The sequence below is a fragment of the Danio aesculapii genome, chromosome 3, assembly GCF_903798145.1.
Source record: "Danio aesculapii chromosome 3, fDanAes4.1, whole genome shotgun sequence".
NCBI lineage: Eukaryota > Metazoa > Chordata > Actinopteri > Cypriniformes > Danionidae > Danio > Danio aesculapii.
In genome coordinates, this window is record NC_079437.1 from 21,493,358 (window position 1) to 21,513,342 (window position 19,985).

At 34.1% G+C, this 19,985-nt stretch overlaps 1 long non-coding RNA gene across 1 annotated transcript in view; it reads left to right on the top strand.

The window, feature by feature from the left end:
• Positions 1–19,985, top strand: part of LOC130221055 (uncharacterized) — a 122,832-nt gene that overhangs the window by 60,657 nt on the left and 42,190 nt on the right. Inside the window, exon 2 of the long non-coding RNA XR_008836252.1 lies at positions 7,074–7,196. This is a non-coding gene — a long non-coding RNA (uncharacterized LOC130221055). The remainder of the gene's footprint in view (positions 1–7,073; positions 7,197–19,985) is intronic.

A 19,985-nucleotide genomic window follows, 5' to 3' on the forward strand; every position in this document is an offset into this window, starting at 1 on the left:
AATGTTCATATCAATGGAGATATGTTCTCGTTTGCTTTCTGATTGCGTGTTGGTCATGTTACCATGGTGATCTGCATGATGTACATGCACACATTCTTCTTAAAAAGGGAAATGTATGCATCAAAGGTTTTCTATAATCAGATCAGTGCTGCGGCTCACACTTATAATTACCTGTTTTTCATGCTGAATGAAATGTACAGGAGAGGCAGCAGGAGCAGCACAGATCTAAAGGCAAGTGTGACAATGACCCAGGTGGGTGTTTTGTCTGGAATTTATGGATTATGCACTATGTGGTATTTTGTTTTAGTATTTCGCACAGCTATGATAGTAATTTACTTATTTCCTTTATTTAGTTCATTTTTGGCTAATGTTTTTGTTTTGTTTTTATTGTGTTCTTTATTTTTTATACGTCATGTTGTTTGTATTACTTTTGCTCATTTATATTACATATATAGTTGTTTTAAGTGTTATTATTACCTATTACGTTTATTTTTATTTATTTTTTTCTGATTTTATCTTTTTTTTGTAAGTTATGTAATATTTTAACTGCCTTTTGTATTTTTTATAATTTTTTAACTTTTTGTTCTCATCTTATTTTATTAGGTCTTTTATAGTTAATGTTTTAATTTATAAAATTTATAAAAATTTCGTTTTTGTTATAGTTATTTTATGCTTTTTAATAATCTTGTTTATTAATAATAATAATAATAATAATACACTGAAAAAAAATATTCAAAGATGATTCCTTGGATTTACTCAATTTTTTTACGTTGAGTGATTGTAAACAATTTATTTAGGCTGAATTTAAACAAACAAATTAAGTTGAACATTGCTCAATTTAATTTGTTTGTTTAAATTCAACACAAATAAATTGTTTGCAACAGTTTTGCATGCAACACTTTTTTCAGTGTAGTAGTAGTGTTACTACTACTACTACTACTACTAATAATAATAATAATGATAATAATAATAATAATAATTAAAGCTGTAAGCAGCGATGAAAGCGACCTTGCACCCAGGCTCACTGCTGCTCGGTGGCCTTAGGATGACAGAGAACATTAATAACAATATTACAATAATAACAGAGAAAAACACAGATTTATGCCAAACCTCCTTCTGTCAGCAGGTGGCGCTATGACTGCGACTCAATATTGGCATTTACATGTTATCAGGAGAGGAATCTATGTGAGTTGACCTGTAAGTTTTCAGGCAGGTCGTACATTGTGTGGCTGAGTTATAACTACATCTTCCTCCATGGCGATACACTGAACTTGGTCAGTCCGCTCTAAACACGCAAACTCTAGATCATCACAATTTCACATCAGAAAGATCTTTGGATTATACTGACAAAACTTGAATTCAATTTGATAAAATTTCTAGAAGGATTTTTTACAAACATGGCATTTCGTGTTACCAGCAGGTGGCGCTATACCTGTAACTGGATATTGGCATGTAAAAGTGTTCAGGTTAGAACTCTTATTAAACGTGTGATTTTGAAGCAGATCAGATAATGCATGCCTGAGTTATAACAACTCCCTGTTTCATGGCAAACATCAAAGTTTGTGAGGCCACCACAGACAAACGAACTGATGAAAACTCCTACATACATCGCCTGGAAATGGCCCTGCGTTTTTTCGGCAGAGGAAGTACCTGTGGGATTTGAGATTTCGCTCCATGAGACTGTTTTTGTAGGTTTTGGCGTGTTTGATGTGTGTGCCAATTTTTGTACGTGTGCGTGAAACGTAGCAGGGAGGCCACTCTGTAAAAAGTGCATAGGTGGCACTGTCGAGCAAAGTTTAGTGATTTTCGAGCATGTTTAGACCCTCAAAAATGTGATTCATTCTAGAGAAGAATAATAATAAACGGAGCAATTCCAATTTGGCCTCCGCGCCGTTCCTGTGCTCGGTCCCTAATAATAATAATAATAATAATACAAACAATAATTATCATTAAAATTCACTTATTCTTTCATTCTGAATTTTGTTAAATTTTCTATCAGTGTTAAATTCTGCACAGGACCTGAGAGAGAGCAGTCATCAGAATGCTTAAGCTTGGCTGCACTGCTTTGTCAATTACCTTCATCTACATGTTGCTCTGAATGTGTTAAGTCTGCGATGTGTGTTTTTGTGTGGGTGTGAATATATGCTCTGCGCTTTAAGCATGCCATTTGTTTTCATGTTTACAAGTACATGCATATGCTCATATGGAAAACGACTGTGGGTGAGAGCATGCGGGTCTCTCTCTCTTTGTTTTAATGCGTTTTATTGAAATGGCACATAATTACACCTTGATTTTATGTCTGTTGCTGCTGAGCTGTATATAGAGTGTAACAGTTCATTACATAAATGCAAATCCCATACATTTTCTCATAGAGGAATTAGAGACCTGTTTGCATAAGCTCTGCAATGTAATGGCATTATGTGGATTGATAAGGTAATTACAATAGTTTGATTTAAGTATATTTGAGAATGTAGACTATATATCTTGTATTTTGATACTAGTTTGACTTGAGACATTTTTTTGCGTGGGACATTGAGATTGAAATGGTCAGGACAGTTAAATAATTGGTTAATATTTCTGGTGACATGTCACCTCCGTCTATACTAATTATATGTCCTTGCAATTTTAAAAAGTATTTATTTATTCATTAATTTTCCTTTGGCTTAGTCCCTTATTTGTCAGGGGTCGCCACAGTGGAATGAACCACCAACTATTCCGCCATATGTTTTACGCAGCAGATACCCTTCCAATCACAACCCACTGGGAAACACCCATACACTCTCACATTCTCACACAGACTCATTGCTTCAAAAATATATTGTTATTATTATATTATTTAAATTTTATATAATACATTTGTACAGTTTTTCAAATAGTTATAAATTTGATTAACAAACATAATATAATAATTACAAATATATAACGGATTCATAAATATATGTATTTATAATAATAATAATATTTATAGTAGTCTAAATAAAGTATTTTTTTCTCAATTTTTAAAATGTATATAAATTTTATATTGATTTTACTATATTTGTTTAACTGAACATTTTTTGATTTTTTTTATCATTTATAGATGCAAAAAATAGTCTAAATTTTTATAACAAGGTGTTAACAGGTTAACTTTTTTTTTTTTTTTTTTTTTTTTTTTAAGTGGTTAATAAACTTAACATAATTAAATATAGCCTTCTTTATTTAAGATATAGCACAAATAAAGCAAAAACTAAAGTGGAGTGCATAATCTCTGCACTATAACTAAACAGAATAGATCTCTTCAGTCATGGTGTTAATTTGTAGGTTAACCCAGCAGGCTACTGTAATTCACCAGGGGTTTTTAGAATGGTTGTTCTCAATAAATTAAGGTCTTATTACTGGAAGAGACTTTGACATTTTGATTTACACTATGAACTGCATAGTCATTCCTCAAACATGAATGTTAAAGCTTTTTTTTTTTTTTTTTTTTTTTAATGGAAGGTTACTAGTAAGTGGAGTTGCTATGAAAAATAACACAGACTCTCTAATAACATTTGTCAGTCTTAGAAAAGCATGAACGTAGACCATTTTCACCCTAACTTAAAGCAAATCTTTTCAAAGTTGATGAAAAAGTTAATTATTATTGATTGTTAGAGCAGTTTACTGTAGTATTGGTAACCTAGCAATCAACAGTAAACAAAACAGGCATGCTGGAAATGGAAACAGCTGATTGGTCACATGGTTGTAATTGCTACATCAAAGTGTACATTAATTCATTTTCGCACCTCAAGCAAGCATAGATTTTGTATTTGATTTTATTTATTCATTATAAGTTTGGTTTTTTAATCATTGTGATTCTTCAAAATGTGCATTAACACAGGGTATCTTGAAGCCCATTTACGGTCAAAATTTTTTTTGTCTTTTTTTTTTTTTCCCCTAAATGCGTCTGGCTGTAGTGAACAATAAGTTCAGTTTACCCACTCAAATTTCCCACCCACTGTGATATTTGCATATCTTGAACCACTGATCTGTCATATAGACTAGATTCCCTTATTTTTGAAAAGAAAAAAGCGGTGCTGATGTTATTGGCAGATGTCACCCACACAGATGGTCTGCAGGTAATGTCTTCTGTCGGGCCTCATGTTTTGGCTATGCTTTGCAGTATCTATGTCCCTTTTCTGTGCTGTAAGGGGTTCAGGTATCACCCACACAATGCACCTAACAGGGCCGAATATCAGCAAGGAAAGATGAGACGTTTGTTTGCCTACTGCTCAGCAGAGCCTCCGACAGCCGTCTGGAAGGAGCATTTGTGGAAAAATACAAGCATTTAAGATTGAGAAAAGCTGAAAATTTGAAGTACTATGGATTTTTGGCGCTACTTTATCCACCAAATTCATGAACACTTGCCCTGTCTGCCTTGGTCAATCAAAGCTGTTATACTAACCCTAGACTCAAGTCCAGTCAAGTCGAGCTTTATTGTCATTCCGCTCCATGTGTGGACATACAGAGGAATGTCGTGTCTCGCAGGACAACGGTGCTACATAAATTAATCATAAATACAAACACAACACTGGACATAAGAGCTATTTAAAAAACCTATGCATTACTAACATGTACTAAGATACTTAACTATACACATAAGACAGGCTAAAACATAAAAGCACCGTTTTGTGGGCCGCGAGAAGCCGCTGCTTCTGGGATCTTGGATCTTTTAACCAATCGACTCATTCGATTGGTTAAGCAATTAATGCTTTCATCAGGGATGTTGAGAGGTTGAAATAAACAGAAAAATGTTTTGATAGTACTTCAGAACTTCAGTACTTCGGTATCAGTCGATACTGTATTTGTGTATCTATGTTTGCACACGGTGAAAATGGTAAACTGATGAACTTCATGGCCAAACACAGTCATTTCTGTCAAGAAGTGAACATAATGACCAATCAGCAGTGTTTAAGAATGTGCTCAACAGCGTTCAGATGTTAGTAGGAAATGGACATTTTTAAAATTTTATTACCGAAATCTATACGGTTGACAACCCTACCTCAGAGACATAAGATTTTTAACTTGCAGAAGGGGTCCTTGAAAGTGTGATGCTAGTTTGTTGTTGGTGTTGCTAGCTATTTGTTAAAGGGTTCAGGGTGGTTGCTGTGTGGTTTCTACATTGTGACTTACTGACCCAATTGACCTTTCGATAAGCCACACCCGAAAACTGTCACAGACCATCTTGGCTTAACAACCGTAAATGGGCGCAAGAGGTCTGTCAAGCTCAAACAACTCAAAGCGTTGTATATGGATTGTGCAAATCTGATAACCGGAATCATAATATTTTGAACGCGGTGGTGGAATTTTTTTCCTTTTCCAAAACCTAAAACCCAAAGAGAGAAATACCAGGCGTGGATCAAGCCATGTGGGGTGCCGTAAAGGCAGCACAATTCAGTCATATTTCCATCTGTTTCAAGCTACGAATATTTGGATTACATATCAACAGAATAAAACGGAGATATGATCACAGACTGGGCACTTGCAATCAATTAATATACTTCACCTGCTACTGTTTTTCAGTTATTTGAAACTCTCATGTTCTTGTCAGAGGTACAATTCACAGATGTCTTCATCTGTCTTTTGAGATTTAGTCATTGGTGACGGCATTATACCGGGTTAGTGTCTGCTTTTATATTTGGTGTCGGTGTCTTTTTATAATTGGAGTCGGATTCATATTTTCTAGTAGGGCAGGGCTTAGCGAAGGGTCAATTAAAAAAGGCAGAAATATTGTAAAAATTGGCCTGTGGTATCATATCTGTACACTTTAATAGCTTTTTGATTATTATTAAATAGCACTGCTCATTGCATGATCCACCAGGTGAGCTACCAAGCAAGTTTACATTATCCCTCACTCTGTCAAATGCCCACAGTCTGCATTTGACACCTTTTTGACAGACAACTGTGATACCCCTGTCTATGTCTGTTGACAGTTGTTGGCATCTAAAAAAGCTTGCCATTTGAACATGCTGAATTGGGACTTGTCGGGTCATAGAATGTCTGAGAAGTGACATGCTGAGGTTGTCTGTGTTTTATGGCATCTGTTTGTGGTTTGAATTCACCTTGTAAAGTCAGAAATGTCATACACTATTGTAAAAGTAGCGTTTTTGAGGTCATAACATGGTATTCTGCTATAACTGGTGGCGAATCAAACTGATAGTTCACCAAAAAAATTAAAATGCATTCATTATTTATGGTCACTCAAGTGATTCCAAATCTTTTTGAGTTTTTTATCTTGCTAAACGCTGAAGAAGATATTTTTAAGTAAGCTGAAAACCTGTAACCATTGATGAAAAACAGATAATATTGATATATCAGCACAGTTTCAGGCTTCCATCTTTCTTTATAATATCTCCTTTTGTGTTAAGATGGTAAAACTTGGGAGAGTAAATGTATACAGTTTTTGGTGAACAATCCCTTTAAGTCTTTTATTAATCAACAAATTGTGCTTGTGTTCAAAATTTGTGTGAAAAGAATTAATAATTGTTCATACAAGTTTCCATTGAAGCTAAAAATGTGCAGTGAATTGTGTGTATATATACATATATAGGTACATTTATGGAGTTTTGAAAAGTATGCCAGCAAAACTGATCGTGTTTCTTGCCTTAGCAAACACTGCTAACTATGCTGACAGATAATTGATGCTCTGTTTGCTCTGTGGTGTTTTTACATCAAGAAGTTGGCAGCTGTTCTGCTCTCATATTCCACCTCTCTCTTTTTCCCCCTCACTCTCTATCTTCTCTCTAGAGGAAAAACTGGGCTCCCGTGTGTGCAGACACGTGTAAATGCGCACGTTATGTGTTAATTAAATTGCTTGTGTAGTGTTCCATGTTTTTCATCACTATATGAACTTTACACATATACCCCCCCCCCCCCCCAACTGTAGGAGCAGTCGGAAACATGCCACTGAAGGTGCCGGAGGGATTTATGAGGCCTTACATAGGCCCTAAAGCAAGATGCTAGTATGTTTGACTCATTGTATGGTCTGGAAAATGACTGTCGCAGTTTTTGTTATCATGCCTCTGATGTGCTGCTTGTGTTTTCTGTCTCTTCCAAAGAGCTGCTGAGGTTTAAATCATAAGGAGATGGGACTTGGGCTTCTGCCCACAGGAAGAACGATTCCAACTCTGCCCCTATAGCTGTGACCGGTTTGCCGTGAGGCCCCGTACCCCCTTCTAATGGTGAGTTGATTCTCTTTATCTATATCGCAAAAATCAGTAAGGATCAAATATATATAATTTGGCTTGTGAATTGGTCAGTCGAATAAAGGAATGCTTTCAAAGTTGCTTGTTATCAGTGGAAAATTGTCTTCACTCAACCAGGACAACATATTAATACATATTAATCAATTTCGAAAAAACAAAAGTTTAGGCCTTAAAAAGTCTTAAATAAACTGAAAAATAGTGTTGTAGGTCTTAAATCATTTTAAAAAGGTCTTAATTTTCCTATGTCTAATTAAAGCTACCCAATTGGCTGACACCCAATCACCAATAATCCATCAGAAAACTTTTCTGATGAGTCTAATACAGTATATTTAAGTTGTTATTGCAAAGAGTTACAATTCACAACAACTGTTAGACATTTTAACAGCAAATTCTACAAATTAAATTCCTTAAATAGGGAAAGCACATCCCGTTATATCATAGGTCTCAAACTCGATTCCTGGAGGGCTGCAGCTCTGTTCAAGGTGTTTAAGACTACTAGAGACTATTAAGCAGGTGTGAGTTGGAGGTGGTTGGAACTAAACTATGCAGAACTGTGGCCCTCCAGGATTTATGTTTGACACCACTGCATGATCTTTCATTAATACAAAAAACTATTAACAGAAAAAACCAGGCCATCAGAAAAAATCCTTAGTCTTTAGCCCTGTAGAAGTCTAAAATTTAATTCATAATGGTCTTAAAAGGGTCTTAAAAAGTCCTAAATTGGATTTGAAGAAACCTGCAGAATCCCTGTAATAGTGACATATGACAGGATAAAAACACATTCATCAAAAACATAATACATATACGAACAATAAACACTTGCTTGATTTAATTATTTTGATTGCATTTAATGTGCATCCACACCAGGTGTAAAGTTTTCAATGACAAATATTTGGCCTTTTTTATTATATACAGTTGCTTATGTTGTACAGCAGAATTTAGAACCAATAGTTTCATTGTGAGACTATCCAGGCTGCAACTGCCAAAATATCCTAATGTCGATACTAAAAGACATTTATGTGCCAGTCAAACCCAATAGACCCAGAGAAACTGTTACATATCAAAATTTGGACTTGGAAAATTAGCACATTAACAAAAAAGAAACATGCAGTGGAAAAGTCTTTATCTTGGCTCTGCACCGATGCTGTCTCATCGTTAACCAAAACACAGTGGTAATCTGCAGAAGCCATTTAAATGTACATTCTCCTCCATCCAGAGAATTTGTTCTGTACGCAGCCAACAAATAGTAACAGCTCCTCTGACAGCAGCTCTGGCAAAGACAAAAGCAGCAATCGTGATTCCATATGTGTCACAGCTTTACAGTTCCTCCATGGTTCTGTAATTATTACACTGCCGTTATGTCATAAACTCAAACATGAAGCTGAATGCAGACCTTTATATCTTTTTTTAGTAGTGTTAATCTTCATTTTTATTGAATATGAGAAATTTCATGCAAATGTCAAGCCAAAAGTTTTCACCCAAAAAGCAAAACACTTTCTAGGTTTTTGTGAAGGCTTGTATTTTACAGTACTCTAAAAATATTTCTGTCAGTGTTTTCAAACAATTATATGTGATTTACCAAAGTCACACAAGTGCCAATTTCACATGTCACATCCACAACGGAGAGGTGTCACATCTATAACGAAGCTTTTTCCTCATCAATGCAAAAATGTCAAATAATATAAAATCTTCTCCTTTTGTTTAGCATTATTTCTTTTGGGTTATGCAGTTTAATTCACAGAATTTCCACAAAGTATGTTGTGTACTGTATACTTTTTTTGCTCACATCCATAACACATGTTTATTTTTCCCATTTAAAATATAAAACAATGTAGATTTACTTCCTCTGAAGTTTTTACTGTCACATCATAACAGTAGAACTGGTCAAATAGTTTAGTTTAGTTTATACAGCTTTAAAATGTTTCTCCATGCATTAGAAAGGCATTTTGTCTGAACCAAAACATTTTTTTCCTATAAATTGCTTAATATTATATATTAAAATAAAATATTAGGCATATTTAGAATTAGAATCTTTTGATTAAATGATGTTTTCATGATCACAGTGCAGCCCCAAAGTACAAATTAATTGTCATTATACTTTATGCTTCAAATCAATAGGTTTTACCCATTTATCTGCAAGAAATTGTATTCATTTAAAGGGCACCTATTGCACAAAAATAAAAAAAATAAAAATATATATATACAATCTCCAGAAACACTTTGATGGCATTCTCCCTTTGTACTGTACATGTCATTGAAACGGGTAAAGTCCTGAGCAAAAGTAACAATCTCTCCCTCATTAGCATAGACAGCCCTGAGTAAGAAGCAGCTGTCCGTCATTAGTCTTCACTAATTTTTAAGGGCTATAATGTGCTGAAACTTCAAATACACACTTTAGGGACATCAGAGACGTGTGTTACTGTACATTTTGTAAATAGCACCATAATAGGTCCCCTTTAAAATATAATAACAGTATGATCATGTATTTTGTGTGTTTTAATAAGCATAGGTCGGATTAAGAAATGAAACGACACACTTGTATACATCTGTTATGTCGGATAACGGTACACCACTATTATTTCTTCAATATTTTTATATTTTCGTCTCTCTGTCTATGTAAGCATCAGCCTTTTTTCTTTCATTTGATGCAGAAACTAGAATGTCTTTTTCTTTTATCTTCATATTAAATGAAGGAAGTGTGCAGGTTGTCAAAAGTATAAGAATACCTAGACAACTTTTGCATTTTTTATGTAAATATTTAATACATAAAGTGATACAATTTACTAACTTACAATTTTTACAATTACTAACTGCATCTTTGTTTAATGTTTATCGTCTTTTTTTTTCATATATATTTATTTTGTGTTGGTCACTTGTCACTTTATGTACACTGGAAGCTTCTGTAGCCAAAACAAATTCCTTGTGTGTGTGAAGCACATTTGGCAATAATTCTGATTCTGACAATTCAGTAAGTGTAACATTTAAAGAGTTTATTTATTTACAGATTTGAATGATTTTCTTGCCATTTTTAGATTTTGCTTGGTTTCTTCAGTTTTTGCGTCAACTTTAGCTATATACAGTACTTTCGAAGTATCACAGAAAAGTTGTTGTACTTGACGGAGTGTGTTTTATATCCTTCTCGACCAAAAAACAAGGCCTTGTTCTCTGTCCGAGAAGCACATTGCTGCTGTGTCCGCTTTGGGCCCATCTAATTATCCTAGAAGCTGTCCATCCGTGAAATAGGCATTACACTGTGAAACTGAGCCAGTGTAGCTTTCCTCTGAACAATCTCGATAGCTTAGCAACAATGCAGCAGCCTATAATGACCATAACAACAGCAAAGGCACACCAGAGGATTATGGGGGATTATTACCTTTGATCTGCTCCTAAACAGGATGGGCAGAGAGTTGGGGGAGTTATTAGAAAAGAAGCAGGTTATAGTATAGATATGGATGTATAGATCTATTTTAAAGCTAGTACGGGAAGATTGTTATTTTTTTTAAGCAGAAAAGGCAACAAGAAAAGAAAAAACAACAAAATCTGACTTCAAAGTGTGGAGTTGGGAGCAAAGCATGATGGACTCTGCTTTCACTGTCCATCGAGACATGTTTTATTAAATCGTATTTGCAGTCAGCTGCAGTCGCAAGAGTGGAGTTCAAAGTGAGAACTATTGTGGCTTGTTTTGGGATGTTAAAAAACAGACTTGGCTGGAAATCTCAACTTAAAGCATTTCTCTGGGACATCAAACAATCCACACCTGCTCAATACAAGTTTATTGGTGATTAATTGGTCTTGGTTCGAGCTGCAGGGTGTCTCTCACAGCAAGGACACAGTTAAAGGGCTCTTTAATGTTGCAGAATCTCAGATGAGTAATCTGAATCATGCAGTCCCAGTGCTGGGATGACAATGTCACGATTACACTTTATAGGCAAATCTTGTCAATTCTGTCAAGACATGTTCAGGTATATTTCATTATAGCATTTCACCACCGAATCAAGAACTAGACAAAAAATTGTTTGTAGCCGAACCTTGCTTTTAATGACTTCAGCACATCTGCGGTGACAGGACATCACTAGTCTTTCTCTCAGAACATTACAATTTAATGTAATGTGTATTTATATAGCGCATTTATTGTGTATGGCCATACATCCAAAGCACTTCACAATCATGAGTCTCATAGACTCTTATGAATCACATAGGACAGGACATAGAAATAGTCTGTCCTAGGTCAGAATAAGAAATTAAACAACATAAGTGGATACTAATGAGGACCAGGAGTGACAGTTTAAAATAAAATGAAGAATCAAATTATCGATTTTATGATTGAATCATTGAAATGTGTACAAAATAAATCACTATTTAAATGGACAATTAACGGACAAATAAATGGACATAATTAAATGTGTTTATTTAAATTGTGATTTTTAAAGTGTCATTTAATAAAGCAACAAAACAATGCATTTATAAGTTTTTTAAATGTGTAAATAAATAAACAATTTTATAAATGTTTATTTAAATCATGTTTTAAAAACGCTGATTTATCAAACAATCAGAAAGTGTATTAATAAATCATTTATGAGTTTTACAATCATGAGTCTCATTATCTCTCATGAGTCTTATAGTCTCTCATAGGACATGACTACACTGTAAAACCCAAAAAGTGAAGGTAACTCAAACCATTTGAGGAAACCAATCGCAACAAACCATTTAAGCTCAAAAAACAATGCTAATGAGTACTGTGAATTTAAAACCCAATAAATGAAGAGAACTTAAACCAACTGAGTACTGGAAAACCCAATACGTTAAGGCAACTCAAACTGTTTGAGGAAACCGATTGCTACAAACCATTTGAGTTAAAAAAAAAACTAATATATGAGTACTGTGAACTTACTCCATTTAAGTTAAAGTAATGAGGTATTTAATTACTCATTACATTCAAAACAGAGTTCAAAACTCTTTTCAAATGAGTAGAATTAACTTTTCAGTAAATTTTGAGTTAACTACACTCATTTCAAATGATGAAGTTGACTGTTGGGTAGTTGTTACAGTTGTTAAAGCTGTTACAGTGTAGTCTGTCCTAGGAGATCAGGAAAGTGTTTCATAGGACATCACTTGTCTACATCACTACTATATCATCAATTATGTTTAAATAAAAAAATGTATGTTGACAATATTATAGATTACTGCCGAGATTCTGTTGTCTCTGCTAATCTCTGTTGGAGGTGTCCATAAGATGAGGTAATTTGGATACCATGCTTACTGTCAGGTGAAGAAAATATGGATTTTCACATTTTCCTGATAGTTTGGAAGAAGCCATCCAGTTGAGCCCTTTCAAAGCTGCAGTCCATGTCCATTAAAGGGACACATTCACAAATAATGTTAAAAGCTATTTACATTGTACATCACCGCTGTAAAAGTTTATGTCAGGACATGCGCTTTTCTTTTAGCATCCAATTACTAATTACTAATCTAAAGTCTCAAGTAGGAAAAGTTTTTGTCTCTTGGAATTATTTCTGCCTGTTTGCATTATGTTGTTGTATAATTGTTATATAATCAGTGGTCTTGACAATAATATCATTTATTGCACTAACTTCTGGGTCAGTACATCACAAAACAAAGTGCTTATGACAGACTTCTTAGCCATAACTTTCAACACCAAAGATTTTGCATTAGTGGGATTCAATCAGGTTATGGTCAGGATTCTGGCATGGCCTTTTCATTATTACACTGTTTTGATCTTTTGAAGGCAGTGCTTTACCTATTTTGCTGTGTGACTGACCAATAATAAACATGTGTGTCTTTGCATTTGCTTTGCCATGTATTAGAGACCTCATTTCTGATGCAGAAAGCATCTACTTGACCATGACATCCTACAGATTTCATTGACTTAATGTGCTTTGATGCTTAAATAATGTCTCCTATTGGGCTCATATAAATTGAACTTGCTTTCATCACTAAAGTGAACTCTGCAAAGGTTAGTTTAATCATTTAATTCTTTCCACTGATGAGTATTTCAGTCGCTGTAGAGTGTTATAATTAGTTTTCTCATTTTGTCATTTAATCCATTAGTTTATCTTCTGTTGCTCTGTCTATCTCTATTTCATTCTGTCTGTCTGTCTGTCTGTCTGTCTATTTTTGCATCCATCCATCTATCCATCCATTTACCGATACATGATTTACCGATGTGTATTTATTTTACAGCATGATTAATCGTCTCAGTGAATGTCAACAAAAACATATTTGACAAATTTAGGTGCAAAATGGAACGGCTAGAAACAGATGCTGTTGTAGGAAAAATGCTGATGAACAAACAAATGGTGCACAAGCAACGCTGGAAAAAAGAGATCGGTTGGACAGTTTATAAAAAAAAATTGAATAAACACCAGCCAACATTTAAATATTGAGTGGCTGGAGTTGTGTCTGCTCTTGATGAGTTGTGGATTCAGATATCTGTGCCATGTGTTCAGTGTTGAAACAAACAGCATGGACCCTTTGAGATGTCTCATTTTAGAAAACCCCATGTAGCTGCTTGTGCAGGACAAACGCCACCTGCGATCTGATTTCAAAGACTTTTTAAGGAAGGACATCTGTTTCTGCACTCATTTGCTACTGATTTATTTTTATTTTTAAGGAGTGTACGTGTGTTGTTACATTAATGAAATGAATTATATGTCGTTTTTGTGCTTCAGAAATGATTTAGGCCTGCACTTTTTGGATGGGCTGTTTTCACAATTGTTTTTCTTGGTCAGCAGATTAAGGCTTAATGATTGGATGCGTTTAAAAACAATATCAACTGTATATGATTAGAGACACAATATGCCATTGCTTATTTAATGAGTATAGTTTACATATATTTAAGTCATCAGCATCACTGAAAATTGTTAATTGTCTTGCATTGTAAGGCATTTTGGGCACATTCGTTCATTTTTTTTTAATAAATGCATTTTCTTTGTTGTTGAAGTTGTTCAGCAGCTGTTTCTGTTTTTGTTAGGGAAGGTCATTTTTGAGAAAATGCCTCTGACTGTGAGGGAGAGAAGGAAACTGACATAGCCTCGTAAAATCTTTTGCAGAAAAGAAACATTTTGCAGACTATCTTGATCAAATTTGAAATTAAAGCCAAGTGTCTCATGAGTTTTTAAGACATTTTGTAGGTTATTTTATTAATGATTTTATGTGTTTGTATGTGGAAACACAAAGATTGAACACAGTACAATTTTCACAGTATTTTTTCTTATTACTTAATGTATCACTTTTTATATATTTTTTTTTATTTCACTTTCTAGATGGATGGACCATAGTAAAGCTCAAAGTGTCTTCTTTCCAATGATACCTACTTTTGTTTGTAGCTCACCGGGCTCAAAAACTGTTACTTTTTAAAGTTACAGTAGGTAGGTGTAAATCCCCAAAATGAGTGCTGGCCAACCGGTTAAAAGCGTTTTAGATTGTGTTCATTTACTTTAATTCAATGAAGACACAATTAGCGGTATTTCAGAGATAAAAGAAAAGAAAAGGTGATGCTGTGCTGACTGAATTGCATTAATGTTAAAATTGCAACATTTAAGTATGAGTTACAATGTGGTATTGGTTTGTCTGAAATACAATTATGATATGAGTATGTATTTGTTTTTAACCAAAATGACCCATATTGTTTTCAGAATACTGTACTTCACCCCCAAAATAGCCTCCATATCTATTTTTTATTATATGAAACTGTTACTCTATCATAGCAGTGGACATTTAAGGGCAGAAAATTATAATAAAAACAGTGTTAAAAATATAATAGATAGCCTGTTGCTTTTTAAATTGTTTTGTTTTTTTATAAAAGTATTGCTTACATAAGTGGACCTCAGAGAAAACACCAAAAAAAAAAATGCAGTTCCTGACCCCTTTGACATAGCTTTTATTGAACAACAGATGGAGGGAATTTTAAAGAGGACTGCTCTAATCAGATTTCCATACTACTGACAAGGTGAACAGGGATTGATTGATCATCTTGTGCATAAAACGCCATGGAAATTCTCACTTCGGTTATGTTTACCCAGTGTTGCTTTACAATTCCAGTGCGACATTATAGTTGATCTGTGTGAAGAATTCTGAGGCTTTGCTTGTATTTGTCATTCTGGAGATTCCGTCGCTGCTTTATCAGCGACGGTCGATTAGATACAGAGTGTTGAAGCCTCCATCTGTTTACCCAGAAGCACTCAGGCGTTGGAGTGTTGATTAGTCAGGTTATTTGACATGGTTGCGGCAGCTGCTGGACAAGAAGAGCTTTGATCGACAAAAACACTCCATTCTTATACTTCTGATTTTTGTATTCTGCTCTCTGGCATGGTGTTACTTGTATGATAGACCCTTATAGTGTAATAAATAGCTGCTTGTTCCTGTGTGTCTTCATTTCCAGCAGTACTCTAGTCTCATCTGAAGACGAGTGAGAAAATGTGAATTGCATGCTCTAGTCATCAAAAAAACAACACAGATTCAGTTATAAAAATTCTTGAATCTTGAAGAAACTATTCACCTACAGTACATCTTGAATGCATTGAGGGGAAGTAAATGAACTGTTTGTTTTCATTTTAGGGAAGTGTTCATATAAAAATAATGATGCTCAGCTTCACAGAAGTGGGAAAAAGATGTCTTCATGATTATTGTCCATAAACAGAAAACGTTCAGCCATGTTGTTTACACTGAGGCAGATTTGTTTGGACCCTCGTCATCGGCCTGGAGGAGTCGTGAGTGGGCGATATCACCGTAGGGGTCTTAGTCACAATCCACCACTTTTCTGATTCCCTCATTGCCATCTTCTCAGTAACGTCCTGTTAGTGCTGGAAAAAACCTGTTTAAAGAAACTCTGCACTTTTTTTGGAAATAGGCTCATTTTGCAAGTGCCCTAGAGTTAGAGTTGTGTTTTGCCATTTTTTTATCCATTCAATCAATCTCCAGGCATGACTAGAGCACTTTAAGCTTAGCTTAGCATAAATAATTGATTCGGATTAGACCATTAGAATCTCGCTCAAAAATTTCTAATAAGTTAAATAATATTTGTACTAAATATTATTAATAAATATTTTTTATTAAAATATCCTTAATTTCCTATTTATAGCTGGACTTACTTAAAGCTGTATTTTCAGCCATGATACGGCAGCAAAGGTCCTTGATTATTACACCAGAATAAGAATATAGTTCCTAGCCATATCGACTTTAAAAAAATTTACTTTTCATTTTCCATCAGTTATAATACACAACGTTAAATAACATTTATACTAAATAATTTTTATAATTTTAATTAAAATATATTAAGAATTTCCTATTTAAAGCTTTACTCCTCTGTATTTTCAGCCATGATACAGCAGCAAAGATCCTTGATTAATACGCCAGTATAAAAATATAGTTCCTAGCCATATCGACCTTAAAATACATGATGTAACTACAAAAGAGTCAAGCTTTAGATATAGGAAAACATCGAAACTTTTTTTTTTTTTGGAATTTCTTAAACAAGCTAATGGTCTAATCAGAGTCAATGATTTATGCTAAGCTAAAAAATGTTTCCTCTAGTTCCAGAGTTTGACTGAATGGATTAAAAAAAATGGTAAAACTCAACTGTTTATCTTTAAAGGAGTTGTAAAATGAACCTATTTCCAAATAAAAATGCAGTGTTCATTTAAAACTTACAAAGGTGAACACTATCTTTTGTCGAAATTGGGGTTTTGGAACTCTTTAAAGCACATGTTTACATCGTTAGTGTTTTAATAGTTGGAACTGGGCAGAGTCTGAAGCGCTCTGCTAGTCTTGTTTTTGATAATTTATGTGTATTGGAGCGTTACGGTTTCATTTGAAGCGGCTGTAGGAATGAATGATTGCAGCTGTAATCCTGACATTTAGTTAGTCTCCTCTTGTCCGTCATCTGTCCTTGGTCAGATGACTACAGCTGTAATGTTAAACTCTACACACGCTTTTTTCCTGAAACTGGCAGAGTAGAGAAGAGTGCGCGTGTGTCTCTCCACAGGGACCGCACACACACCCGCTGCATGGGTTATATTACCTTTCCGAAAATACCACGAGCGCTAGGCGTGGCCAGGACTCGTGGAGGACGTTTCAGCGACAGTGTCTAACCGTGTGTAGATGATGTTCATGCTGATGGGTTAACACGAGGCACCGTATGGTAACCACATGAATCAGCAGGAGAAGTGATTTATCACAATCGTTTCGTGGGAGGAAACCAAACCTTTGACCTTGATCAAGCTATTTTGTTGATGGAAGGTGGATTTTAATTCTTGAGCGTGTCATTTATACACCACCAAGAGGAAATGTAATCGTAACGAGTTTTAATTAAAAATGCACCAAATTTGTTGCGCAACCATGTGGGTTGTTAGCATTATGTAAAACTTGCACTTCTATTTTATTGATGTATTATCTTACTTTATTTGTTTTTCAGTATTTGTTTTTGGTTGGTTTGGCTTTGTGTAAGTTTGTGTTTTCAGTTGATTAGTTTTTTATTTTTATGTTAAGTTTGTTTTTCTAAATTGATTTGTTTGATTTGGTTGGTTTAGTTTTTTAAAGCTAATTTAGATGTATTTTATTTGTTTGTTTAATTTTTGTTTTGGTATCTTTTTTTTTTTTTTTTTTGAGAATTTATGTATGTTTTTATATGTGTGTTAAGTTTATGGTTTAGTTTGTGTTTTGGTTTGTTGTAGATTAGGTAAATTTTTTTGTTTATGTTAGGACAGGTTTTTCAGTTTTGTAGTTGTTTTTAGTTTTTTGTTACATTTGCAGTGTTAATAGGCTTGTTGCTTTAATTTTTTAGAGTCATTTGATTTTGAGTATCTACCGATACCGGAACCCAATCCGATACTTCTATAATACATAAAAAAAGAATAAAGAAGAACGAAGAAACCGTTCAAGGATGTTCCTTATTTTTTGTTTAATTCACCTTATTTTAACATTCAACAACTCTGTTAACAAATAGAGCACTTCTGTGAGGTAGTTTGAACAATCAAATAATAAATAACAACAATTTTTCACTTTTGGACTTTAGTGCAACTGTAAATATGAATAAAATCTAATATAAAAACAAATAGCACCTCAACTTAAAATACTCAGCAGACATGTAAACAACAAAAAAAAAGTGCCACTGTTTGCAACACCAGTAATGTGCTTTAAGAAACTGCATTTCTAGCTCTTACTGGCATCACAGTAGTAAGTTTCAAGGAATATGTTTTCTTAATGAAACATGCTGTATTTTGTCGGGTGTTTTTGTTGTGTTAAATGTAGCCTTTTCCTTTCCACCTCTTGTAAACCCAAGTTGACATATGTCACAGTTTGTTATAGCAATGTTGTCATCATCAACTTAATAATACATCCAGAGTGCAGACATAGTGTCGGCATTTAACCAATAGCACCTTTATTTATAGGTTTATAGGTCCTGATTGGGAGGTAACGTCCAATCCTGATAGAGTCTGAAACTGCGTGATTGGCCTCAATTTCCGATCACGTGATCTGATCTAGACATCCCTAACTTTTAGTTTGCTTGAAACATTTTTAAAATTGAATATTGTTATATATTAATATTATTATTATATAATTATGTAAGTCTAGGAGTTTATCATAGTGGTTCTCTCATTCTAAAGAAAAATCACTGGTTAGTTGCTAATATAGCAACTGGTTAATAGCTTATTATAATATAATTATTTATTTTTGTTTATTTATAGTTTGTTAAAGTTTGTTTATTTCTGTTTCTAAATCAATTTGTTTGATTTGGATGGTTTTGTTGTGTTTTGTTAAGCTTGTTTAGATGTATTTTTACTTGTGTTCATTTTTGTTTTGGATTCGTTTTGTAATGGCTTGGGTTTGTGTGTGTATGTGTTGTGGTTTGGTATTTTTTTGTTTGGGTTTTGGTTTGTTTTAGTTAGGTTTATTTGTTTTTTAGGACTTTTTTTCTCTGTTTTTTGTTGTATTTGATTTGTTTTGTTTTTTTTGTTACATTTGCAGCGTTAATACTTTTTTGTTTATTTTTTTATTTTTTGTTTTGTATAACTTTTAGCATACTTAAACCTTTTTTAAATGGAAATATTTAGTTGTATTAGTGTACAGAGGTTTTTTTTGATTACGTAAATTTAGGTGTTTATCATAGCGGCTCTTTCATTTTAAAGAGTAATCGCTGGTGAGTTGCACTGAAAATCTTGATCCATTAATAGCTTATTATAATATACTTAAATTGATTTCATGACATGAACTAAAGTAGTCTGAGTCAGCAGCACATTATGACTAACCATGACACTACATGCCCCTCTCTGCATCTGTTTTGACCTTTGACCTTGACCTGAACTTTAAACCTATCTAATGGGACATTCAGTGCATTCACGCACCTGCAATTATCATTACATGGATAGCTTAGGGAGATTTATGTAACAGTCTATTTGTTCCCTTCTTTTCTTTTTTCTGTTGACTTGTCTTTCTCAGTTTCTCTCACACAGACACATGTACTGAGCCTTTTAGACCTTTTGTTTTCAAATTTACCATCACTATAAAGTAAATACTGCCAATGCATGTTTTAAAATAAAATATTTGTTATCTTACTCGCCCAAAAATTAGGTTTTGTCATATTTAGCTAACTTTTTTTCTCAAAATATAGCTAAGTAAATTTTAAACCACATGCACAGAGAAGCTGAACACACAGATTTGGCAGGATCACATAAATAGGGCGCATAATTGTGTTAAAAGTCTAATTTTGTTGCTTAACTTTTCCTCGTGTGGGCTACTGTTTCTGTT